Source organism: Ictidomys tridecemlineatus, chromosome 4 (genome assembly GCF_052094955.1).
Source record: "Ictidomys tridecemlineatus isolate mIctTri1 chromosome 4, mIctTri1.hap1, whole genome shotgun sequence".
NCBI lineage: Eukaryota > Metazoa > Chordata > Mammalia > Rodentia > Sciuridae > Ictidomys > Ictidomys tridecemlineatus.
The window spans coordinates 167,240,286-167,252,691 of record NC_135480.1 but is presented as its reverse complement, the minus strand read 5'-3'; the positions used below and the strand labels follow the sequence as shown (position 1 = coordinate 167,252,691).

Here is a 12,406-nt window from a genome sequence, read left to right as displayed (position 1 = left end):
AATTTGAACTTTCAGCTGTGATATAAACCCAAACAGTTCCTGATAGCATCCATCTCTGTGGACAAGGAATAAGGTAGTAGGAGATGCCTAGAAATGGTCTATGAGGTACCAACAGACTTTTGGCAGGTGTCAGCATGGTGGTTAGAAGTTTGAAAAGAAGCTGGACATGGTGACTTATGCTGGTAATCCCAGCTTCTCTGGAGGCTGAGAGAAGAAGATCATGAGTTTGAGGCCATCCTGGGCAATTGAGTAAGACCCTGACTCTGAACAACAACAACAGAATGCTGTAGCTGTAGCTTAGTGGTGGAGTGCTTTGCCTAACCTAGCATGTGTGAGATGTGTGAGGCCCTGTGTTCAAACCAAAAGAGTTAAAAAAAATTATGTGGTATTTTTAATAGTCTTTATACTGTGTTTGCCTCACAGTAATGCTGTTAGGCACAAGAAGATCTGATCTTTTAGGTACTGAATAGAGTGTGCCTGTCTAAGAGATTTGTGCCTCTGTTGGCTGGGGTATGCAATGGAGTGCCTTCAGCACCCTGTGAAGGAGCACACTGAGGTTTAGAAGAGTAGGAGTTGTTACAAGTCCCTGCTGTGAAATCACAGGATGAGATGGATTTTCTATTCTGAACACCTGATTGCTAATCCCAAATATTCCTAACAGAAAGCTCTAGGTAGAATAATATGAAATATAGGAATCTTAATAAATTGTATGTGGCAGGGGCAAACTTGTATTACAATGAGCATAATCTCCAAACCTAAAAATAACATGAGAGAACTAATGTACCAGTGGTCATGTTAGCAATCATGGAAGGAGGTAGAAATATTTTGTTTGTTGATGTTGACCAAGAATTCTCTACTGTAGCAAGATGTTTTATTTATTTTTGTATTTTTATTTTTTTTAATATTTATTTTTTTTAGTTATTGGCGGACACAACATCTTTGTTGGTATGTGGTGCTGAGGATCGAACCCGGGCCGCACGCATGCCAGGCGAGCGCACTACTGCTTGAGCCACATCCCCAGCCCTAGCAAGATGTTTTAATAGTCAAGTGCTAGAGACTTATTTATTGATTTTTGTGAGAGGAAAAAGCAATATTCAGTTTGGCACGTTCACTTGAAGAACTCTTGAGAATCCAAAGTAGAGCAGTTCAGGGGGCAGGAAGTATTGGGAGCAAAGACCTAGTAAATTAATCTGTTTCTATGTCTCCCCCCACCCACACACAAACTTTTCTTGAGGCTCTATAAGAGGAGCAGGTTTTTTGGGTACTAGAACAAGCAAAGGCTGAGATTATACCAGCAGGCATTTAAAATAAGCACTTTATACATGTCAAAGTTACTCCTGTCCATAATGCCAAGTGAAAGACTTTCCCAGTAACTTTTCCCCTTACTTGTTTGAAAAAAGTTTATAGTAGTATGGTAAGATTGTGGATCCCTCTGGCTTCCAATATTGTTCTTCCACTGCAATCTATAATGAATATGGACAAAATTACTTACAATTGCCTAGTCTTAGTTTTCCTAACTGTAAACTAGGGTTAATAATACCTGGAAGAGTTGCCATGAGATCTAAATGGGATAACATGAATAGTGCTTGGTATGTTGGGGCTCTTGCTCAAACAGTCTCTTGCTGTCTTTTTGGAAGGTTTGAACTAGATGAAAAGAAATGAACAATATCATTCATTGGTGAACTTATATTCACTGACATTATGAGAGGATCTTTTAAGGACTAACAGAACTGCTCAGTCAATCTCTGATTCTAGAAATCTGCATTTCTAGGATAATTTTGATACCCAACTAAGTTTTAGATCACTGAGCTACATAAATGCTTGAAATTCTATTTTATTATTTCCCATCACCATTTTGAAATCAGTTTAGTTAGATAGCTCATATTAAACAGTGTTAGAGTCATCTATCCTTAGCTTAAAAATATTTTCAGTCATGGGCTTGGTTTTGGAGGACATTTGTATTGCTTTTACCAAATTTCACTTCTACTAATATAGCCTGATTTATGTGATAAAATTCATTTCATAGATATTTATCACATACTATATTCCAGACACAGAGCTAGGTGCTTCTAATCAGTTAAAAAAAAAAAGCAAACCCCTGATTTTGTGGAGCTTAGTAAATTTGAGCTTGTTGGGTGTTTTAGCCTTTGCTGCAATTATAATTTTAAGTGTAATAAGTGTCCAAACAGATTGGGTGCAGTGGTACACTCCTGCAGTCTGGTACTGGGGAGACTGAGGCAGGAGGATTACAACTTCAAGGCCAATCTCAGAAATTCTGTGATACCCTGTCTCAAAATAAAAATTAAAAGGGCTGGAGATGTAGCTCAGTGGTAGAGTACCCCTGAGTTCAATCTCCAGTGCCACAGAATACAAGATAGATAGATAGATAGATAACCAAACAGAAAGTTTGCTAGCATACATAGTTACAATTTGTTTTTATTATTTATAACATTTTATTATTGAACGTTTCCAAATACATAGAAAAATTGTCAGGATTTTACAGTGAACATCAACATACCAGCAGCTAGATTCACTCAGTAACATTTTATTATACTTGCTTTATTGCATTTATATCCATTCATTAGCCAATTTTATTGTTTGTGATGTATTACAAAGTAAATTGAAGACACTAGCATACTTCACCTAAATACTTCAGATACAGAGTTTAATATTAACATTTTTTTCTAATTTTTTTGTAGATATAGATGGATAGTATGCCTTTATTATATTTATTTTTGTATGTAGTGCTAAGGATCAAACCCAGTGCCTCACACATGCTAGGCAAGTGCTTTGCCACTGAGCCACAACCCCAGCCCTGTTAATATTTTTTGATGTAATGTTTACATTAAAATGTACATTTTAAAAATATATGAGTTCACAGAAATTTTGCAAAAATACATGTATCAGGAGGTAGAACACGGAATGTTTTCTGATTTTGCTTCCCAGTGAATCTCTCCCCCAAACCACAGATGCAATCCCTGTTTGAGTTTCTTACTCAATAATTTTGATATTCTAATATCATGTAAATGAATTCATGCCATGTTTGCCTGTGTAAGATGACTTTTACTCTGCGTACTATTTGTGGATTTATCCATGCTGTCTCATGTATCAGTAACTTGTTCTTTTGTGTTGCTGGTTTCATTGCTTACCATAGTTTTCCTGTTCTTCTCTTGATGGACACTGGGATTGTTTGTAGTTTGGGCTATTTGAGGAATGTAGCAGTGAGCATTCTTGCATAAGTCTTTTGTGAACATATTTTCATTTACAGTAAATAAACAGCTGCTTGTAGAACTGTCCTTACAACTTTTAGAAGAAACTGCCAAACCTTTTCCCAGCACACTTGTGTCATTTATCTTCCCATTGACAATGTTGCTCTGGGTGCTCCATCCCTCGCCCACATTTGATGGTGGCTGTCTCTGTATCCATTTGATCAGTGTGTAATGGCATCTTCTTGTGGTTTTAATTTGTATTTACTTGATAATGCATGTTGTTGAGCACTTTTTCATGTGCTTATTGGCCACGTGTACATATATGTTTTTGATTCCATAAGTTCTTTGCCCATTTATAATTGGGTGGTTTATCTTTCTGTTGTCACAGTTAGTTCTATGTCCTAGATACCAGTCAGTTGTCAGTTATATTTTGCCAATCTTTCCTACAAGTCTAGTCAGTTGTCAAGTATATTTTGCCAATGTTTTCCCCAAGTCTATATCTTGCTTCTTTATTTTTTTAATTGCGTCTCTTGATGAGTAGAAACTTTAAATTCGATAAGGTCTAATTTAAAGGTCCTTTTTTCTTTCCCTGTATGATTATTGTCTTCTGTGACCTGGGAACATATTCTCCTTTGCTTTCCTCTAAAAGGCTTTTAGTTTTAGTTTTTATGTTAGGTATTCATTTTCTATTTTATTTCCATTTTCACTATTTTTTAAAATTGATGTATTATTTTTTTAAATACATAACAACAGTGGAATGCGTTACAATCCCTATTACACATATAGAGCACAATTTTTTTATATATCTCTGTATATAAAGTATGTTCACGTCATTTTATGCCATTATACGTGTCCGTGTCCTTTTTTTTGCATTACAATTATTGATACACGTATATGCATATGCACAATTTTTCATATCTCTGTATATAAGGTATGTTGACACCCAATTCAAGTCTTTATACATGTACTTTGTATAATGATGACCTTCACATTCCACCATCCTTGCTAATCCCCTTTTTATTTTCACTAATTTTTGAGACTAAGTCTTATGGACAATGTCAAATAAAATCCAGTTAAATTACTTTTACATATGAACAAATAAGTGAAATTTAATCAGGTTATGAGAATCCTATTAGAATATTTTTCCTGACAAAATGTGCAAATATGGAATTATTGAAAATCTCACCATGTTTCGTAATTAAGGTTTGTTTTCAATCATATAGTTTAAGAATAATAAAGATTCCTGTGATAAAAGAGCAACCTTGACTCAAAGAGGTGTTTTAACATACATTGGTTCAGGTACCGGGAAAGGCACTGTTCTGTGCATTTGGGTATAATGGCAAATGTTGAGCAAGAACAGCAGCACCCACGTCCTTTGTGTCAGTCTCCTTGCACAGGGTCCCCAGGAGCAAAGTGAGAGTAGAAACCATGTCCTCCTTCGTTACCTTATTCTTCATGTTCCCAGTTGACCTCACACTGGTTCTCCTAAATTTCACACCTTCAATTCTGATAGAAGATGATCATGGCTGCATTCCTTCAAGCAAAGTTGTCACTTGTGTTCCTTTATGAGGTTTGGACCCCAGCTGCTGTGTCAGTCTGACACACTGATGAATGAACAGGCCATCTGATATTCTGTCCAATGGTGGGCACTGGCTCATTTAAACACTCACATAACATTTGCTCTGAAAATGGATTTTCTGAAACTTTCCACTTAAATAACTGTGGATTAACTTTCATCGAGGCCAGCATAGTGGAAGCTAAGCAGAGCGTATAAGCCCAGACTGTTGGGCTGCTGCACATTGTCACAGTTCTGCCTTAATTCACTGCATATTGCTTCCTTTGAAATTTGCAACCAGATTCTAAGTTATTCACCTTTTAACATCTGGAAATGTTGAAAGCATTTGGCCATTTGTTCACCTTGTTTGAACAGTACATCCAGGTGGGGTAAGAATATATTTGCCAAAGCAAAGAATACGCCTCTAAAAGATTAGACTGGTAAGTTCAAAATGGTCTCCGTTGTAGCTTAGACGAGGCATAGAATGTTAGTGATCATATTTTTATGCAGTCCTACTACTGATAGCATTCCATGTTGTAATGTCTCCCCCAAAAGATTTTTTTTATGAACTTAAAAAAGTTTCTAATATAAAGGTTATATTATTGCCAAATGCTAGTTTGAAAGAACCAAATAGGATTTTGAAGATTACCCATCTTTGACAATGCCTTAAATTTTTATCTCCTTATCCATTCCTCATTGCTTTCTTTCTCAAGACATTATGGTTTATTGTGTCTCCACTAGGTACCTTGCATGTGATTTACGCAGTGAATGGCCCTGCTTTTGGAGCAAGTTAATGATATAATATCCCCATTTATATTCAGAGCAGTCAACACTTCCTAGCTCTCAGAATAATAAAAGCACCTGCATTTAATATACATGGAAGAATGGGAAGGAAAATAGCAGATAAGGCACAATCAGGTAAGTGTAATCAGATAAAATATCACAATATTATAGTAGATCAGCATCTGGTAATGACTTGAATTTTGAAAGACTGACAAACAGCGTGGCCTAAAGCAGCCAGGCGTACCTCATTCAGAGCAACTCTTCCCAGAGCTGATTGCTCCTCTCATGTGTTTTCTGGCAGATTAAGCAGGTAGAGTTTCTTATTTTAACTCTTCTAGAACTACACTGTGCCATTGGAAAAACACTGGCAATGTTCCTTTTAAGCCCAGCCTGGAAACAAAAACAAATGATATGTCTAAAAGTAAATCTTGTACTTGCAGCAGTTATCTCAAATTGATCCAAATCAATTTTATTAAAAAGCAAATTTTGCAGTACTAGGCAGAGCTTTCATTTATATCTTTGTACTTGCCTGCATGGCATGGACATTTTATTCTTCTTTTTTTTTTTTTAATAGCAGGGGAAAACTGTTAGGTTATTAGAAAGTGATTGCCCTCTGAGAGCGTCTTCACTTTTGACCATTGGCTGCTGGTAAACCTAGCTGTGTATTTTCAGCTTTGCATGAGTCCTAATGTACAGAACCATATGGAGACAAGTAGAAAGCTTCAAATTTGCCAAAGTAAGAAGTGCACAAACCCAGTTTGTAGATGAAATTTAGCAGTTTTCTTTCTTTTAAGTTACTCTTTGTTGGAAGCCAGTGACCTCTTCATTTAATTCATTTCAGCTTACCAGGTGCTGGGGAGGATCGAATGTGCAAGTTGCAAGAAGTGAAGCAGGCCCAGGTGCAGAAGGGCTGTAGTACACATACAGCCAGCTGACAGTCTGCCCCAGCATTGGCATCCCCAACCACAGGAGGGCCCAGCTCCTTCATGGAGGGATCAGAAAGCACTGGATCTTATCTGCTATAATCGGAACAGGATGTTTTATGCAGAAAATTGAACTGACAGCTCTATCTACTGAGAAGGCTTTTGTTCACTCTCTTGTTCCTCAAATTGTATGCTGTTTTGTTTTGTTTTAAGGGTGGCAGCCCTTGGCTTTGGCCAACCAGTGTTAAATGAATTTCCACAAATATGATTATGAATGAAATGAAATAACTGTCCATTGCATTTGGAAATACTCTGTTTCTGTGGAAATGGCTTTTCTCAAAGTACCTTTTTTTCTCCATCTACCTTAACTTAAACTGCCATAACGAAATGCTATAGACCAGGTGGCTTAAATGACAGAAACTTATTTTCTTACAGTTCTGGAGGCTGAAATCTGAGGTCAGAGTGACAGCATGGTTGGATTCTGGTGACAGCCTTATTCCTGTCTTAGAGACAATGTTCATTTCACTGTGTGCTCACATGACTTCTTCTTTGGGTATGTAAGTGCAGAGACAGAGGAAACCAACACTTTGATGTCCATGTATTAACCCCATCATGAGGGTCCCACCATGTTGACCTTATCTAAATCTAATTACTTCTGAAAGGTCCCATCTCCAAATGCCACATTAGCAGTATGACTTCAACAAATAAATTTGTGTGGTGGGGAATGTTTATAATTTAGTCTATAGTATCACCCAATTGTTTTATCATAGCAAAGTTAATAAGGTTGAGACAAAGAGAACTGTCTTCAAAATGTTGACAAGACAGCCTTGGCAACTGAGCCAGACCTTGTCTCAAAAAAAAAAAAAAGGTGTGGGGGGGTGCTGGGGATATAACTCAGTGATAGGGTGCTCCTGGGTCAATCATTGGTACTAAAAAAATCAAAATAAAAATATTTTAAAAAGTATTGACATGAAGAGTATTAAAATATTAGTAGTTCATTCCTGTGTTAGAGAGCTTTGAGTTGTTGTGACCAATATGCCAAACAAGAACAACTTAGAGAAGGAAAAATTAATTTTGGTTCATGGAGGTTCAGTTCATGGTTAGCAGCTTCATAGCTCTGGGTCCAAGGTGAAGCAGCACATTATAGTGGAAAGGTGAGACTGAGGAAAACTGCTTATTTCAGAAAGCAGAGAGAACTTGAGTACAAGGATCCAAGGGCACATCCCCAGTGACTTCCTCCAGCCATGCCTACCACCCATTGATGCATTCAAATTATTAATCTCAAATGGATTAATCCTCTGTTTAAATTACAGCTATCATAATTTGATAATTTTACCTCTGAACATTCCTGTATTATTTCACACATGAGCTTTCCTGGGGACACCTCACATGCAAACTAAAACAGGTCCATAATGGAGCAAATATCAGTTGATTGAGAGTGTTATAGCCATGTGCTTTGTCCTTTCTCACCTATGCTCACACCCACACCCACACTCATGTAGCCCTACTGTACCTACTGTAGGTTTATATAGGATGGGGTCAATCACAGAAAGTGTCTGTGGCAGAAATTAAATGGAAAAATAACAACTTTCAGGATGCTTGTAGTGTCAGCAGTCTCTTGTGTTTTCTATCCTTGCAGTAACATAGACTAATCACTGATTTCAGAATGATAAATTAACCTACAGGGAGCAAATTCATTACCTAGGAAATTTTCAGTAATATACTGAATACCGAGGTTGGAAAAGAACTGATTTTCAGAAGATTTCTAATAACAGAAGTAGAAAGCACAAAGGAGTTTGTGGAGAATTGTGGGTTAATTACAACACCCTGTTTCCCAAGCATTTCATTTTGTATAATGTTTGCTTTTGGAAGATGGACTGGGATTTATGTTTTACAATTGAAATACTGAGCTTCTTCAAGGTCATGAGATAAGATTGAGATTATCAATTTAAGCATGAATTGCACAATATTGAAAGTTGAAAATGCCTCTCCCAATAGCTTTTTGTTTTATTTTTGCATTTTTGTTGTAGCCTATAAGGAACAATCAAAGAAGCCTGTTGTTATTATTTTAACTTGTCATTTTGTGAATCTGGGCTATGAAGAGCAAAGCTGGCCATGTTAGAAAGAGATGTATCACTCTCTGATTTATGATAGGCAGTTTAGATAAAGCATGATCCAAGTTATTTTAACTTCTAAATTGAAAACCTTTTTTCTGCTTGAAGCCACATTAAGAAGTATTTCATAAATAGTGATGGCATTGATGCAATCAGCCAGATTTTTTTCTGGTTCTGCCTGAATTCCTCACCCATTCATCAGAGCCCTTTTCTTGTGGGACTATGATACTATAGTCAGGAGTAACAGAACTGTCTGAAGTGTGGCCTGAACTTCCATTCATCCTGAGTTTTTAGTTATAGATGTACTGTCTGTAGATGGGGGTGAAGCATAAATCTTTCTATCTTAAGGCTGTGGCATATACATTTGCCATCACCATCCTATTTTGGATATATGAGGTTCTGGTCTCAGAAATGTTAGTTGGGAAAAAAATTTAGAACAATAGAAGGATTGGGGAGAACTATAGATGTGAGTACTCTTGCCGTTAAAGACAATAAGAATCATCATCCGATAGAATCTGTGATTACTTCCCAAGGCAGCAAATGTTGTTCTTTTCCTCTGTATATAATTTGTGTTGAAGATTTTAGGTGACTAAAACAACAACAAAACTGAAAACAAAAACAATATTTCTTAGTTACCTTTTCAATTATATTTTGAGTCCTGTACTCTCACCAAAGGAAATACCCAAGTCCACCTTTGTTGAATGCATGCCCCAAAATAAACTTGGTACATGTCAAGCTTCTGGAATTAGAAAAAAATTCAATCTTTTGGTGCACCAGTTCTTGTTGCCTGTTCATTGGGGGTCATTTCACTTTTTGCTTTAGCTTTCTCATTTTAAAAGTAGGAGTTTCTCATGCCATACGACGTGTCTTGATTTTTGCTTTGAAAGATAGTCCAGTTCTCTCTGTAATAACTGAATCGGGGTTTCTAATGTTCATTACCACCAGAAAGTTGCTAACCTCCAAAAAGCTTGGAGAGAGGCCGCAGTATCAAAGCTCACTTGTGAAACCAGCAGGGAAGCCCTTCCGAAGTCTGCAGATTGTGAATGTTGCCTGTATATGGCAGGTGTCTCCGGCCTGGAATCTGGTGGCTAGGAAGTTAGCCTTGGGCCAGGCTAAACCTAGGGGGAAAAAATGATAAAATATTCATTAAAAATAAAATGAATATATTATTTTATGCCAGTTTTAATACTTTACCCATTTCTTAGCTTAATTCTAGATATCAGAAAATTTTGTCATGATGTGATGGGCACATAAATTGTTCAATATTTCAATAAAAACATTATAAAAATACATAAGTAGATGTCCAAGGTACTTTGTTGGAGATGAGAAATTATTCAGTATCAAAAATGATTAGTGGAGAAAAATCATCTTAAAATATAGTAACTTTGCTGAATAATGAGTGTTACAATTAACATATTCTACAAATCTATCAATACTGTGGCTTCACATGTCCTTGTTCCTCTCCAAAATTAATAATGACAGACACCAAGACCCTATTAATATTTTAATAATCTAATAGGCACAGGCAAGCATGTAGCAGAGAAGAATGTCAATCAGTGGCCAGAGCTATTGAGACATCTCAGGAGACTTCCAGGTGGGTGAGCTAAATCCTCATAATTCTTTTCTTCATTCTTCCTGGGTTCATTTTCCTAGCATCATCCAGTTTCAGCTGCTGTTCTAATTTTGAGCAGAAGAATGATGTGCTTATAAAAGACAAAACTGTGGGCTGGGGCTATAGCTCAGTGACAGAGCTGCTTGCCTAGCATATGTGAAGCATGGGGTTTGATCCTCAGCGCCACATAAAAATAAACAAATAAAATAAAGGTTTTCTGCCCATCTACAACTACAAAAAAAATTTTTAAAAAAGACAGATCTCACAAGAATATTTAAGATTCATAATGTCCACTGTATATTTTAAGAAATACTAATGTTCATGTCAGTTTGTATCTTTAAATGCCATCATCTGGAAAATAATAGGAGCTTTTACAAATAATATATATTTGGGAGTTTGAAGAAATAGATTTTCTCTGATTTTAGCATGAGCAGTCTCCTTGCTCTAATCATTTCCAAATTCATCTTCACTACAAATTATGTAACATGTATAGACTACTATGGATTCTAGAAAGAATAAAACTCAATGAAAGGAGGAAAAAAACCCAGTGACCAACACATATAAAGTGCTTAGGGTAGTGCCCCACCCAAAGAAGGTCCTTCACAATGTTAGCTTCCTGTTCTTTCTTGCTTCTGAGAGGCTCATTTCCACAGGAAATGATGCTTGACTTTCCTATGTTTCACACAATCTATTTTGCAGCTCTCATAAAATTTTCCTGAGTTTGGAGTTGAAGATTTATTAATAGTTCCATCTTGCAAGAACATGCCCATATAATTTGTTGCCAGTGCAGGTTGTTCTTCAGAGGAGGAAGGTCCCTGCTGGGGGTTATGTCTGGATGGTTTTGAAGGATCATTTGTTGGAGACCACACAGGACCAGAGAGATCACACTACAGAGACTGAATTTCAAATCTAAATACCACTACTGATCTCTAGAACAAGGTTGCGAGAGATGGGGGGGGGTGCGGGAGAAGCCCGTAGAAAAGACATGATTTCAGAAAAAAGGGAGAAAAGGGAATTTTTGCCAGGAACCCAGAATCTATATGTCCATCCCATGACCAACACCCCCAAACACAGGTTTGATAACAACTTCTGGAATCTGCATAAGGCCACAATTCATTCTGTTCTTAGAGGCTTCTGACACTTGAGCCAGTGATGACTCATTTTTTAATCACCTGATTGTAGTTAGGGCTCACAGACAAATGTTTTAAAAAATATTTCCTTGTAATTTAAGGGGCAGATTTTTGCTTTCTTATTCACTCTGCTGCCAGGTTGCCTGACTAGGATTTTTCTCTCCACAACCCTACCCAACACCTACCCTAATGTGCTTACTATATTTTCTGGTAATTCTCACAGTTTCAGTCCTCACCAGATTTCACTAAGCTGTTGTGCCAGGCACATATTATTGGAACTGGCTCCCTTCTTGTTCCTGCATGTCATCCTCTATTCTTCCTCAGGGTCTACTCCAGCATCAACTCTCAGTGAAGTTTTCTCTTCCTTCTCGGGTCCATTGAGTTCTGTTCTTTTTAATTCCACAGCACATTGAACAAAGTGTATGCACAGAGTTGTACTGATTTGTAGGCGTGCCTGTCTTCTTCAGCGTACCACTTAGGCTTCTTGACAACAAGGACTCCTCCACTGGTTTTTATGTGCCTGATGCATAGTGGGTGCTGATGGAGCATATGCTGAACAAAGATTTGACATGTTCTCTTTTGTTACCATGCAAGAAAATAACTTGACATCAGTAGGGAGCTTGGGACATGAAAGAAATTAGTGTAAAGAATAAATGTTTACCTTTCATTGTGTGCTTAAGACATGGAAAGCTACACATATTTAATAAATGTAGGTAAAAATAATTGGTTTGGTGATGGTAATGGAGCAGTAATTGTGGTGTGGGGTAAGGAGGTAGAGCAAGAGCACTGGTCTCAGGGTTCTAGGCATAGCTTTGCCAGAGAACCTTGCCACCTGAGTTCTTTCTTGACCTAATTTTTTCATCTTGTGGAATAGAAAGACAGGAGGAAGTAATCTTACATGAATTTAAGGTAATTCAAGCCCTAAAACTATCATCTATTATAGTGGTAGCAGTTAAGAAATGCCAAGCACTGTCACAAAGTCCTGTCTCTGTATCCCCACACAAAGATGCTTGAACATTTCTTGTGTCCTATTCAGATTTGGAGTCTTCTAGGCACTTTTTCATTTTTTCTTCTTCTTCT

General features: G+C 37.2%; 1 protein-coding gene across 1 annotated transcript in view; it reads left to right on the top strand.

The window, feature by feature from the left end:
- The window catches only part of Caap1 (caspase activity and apoptosis inhibitor 1), a 78,283-nt gene extending 68,960 nt beyond the window's left edge, over positions 1-9,323 (top strand). The window contains exons 8-9 of the transcript XR_013438149.1: positions 5,506-5,682; positions 6,389-9,323. The gene's annotated coding sequence lies outside the window, so the exon portion shown is untranslated. The remainder of the gene's footprint in view (positions 1-5,505; positions 5,683-6,388) is intronic.
- Positions 9,324-12,406: the final 3,083 nt, after the last annotated feature.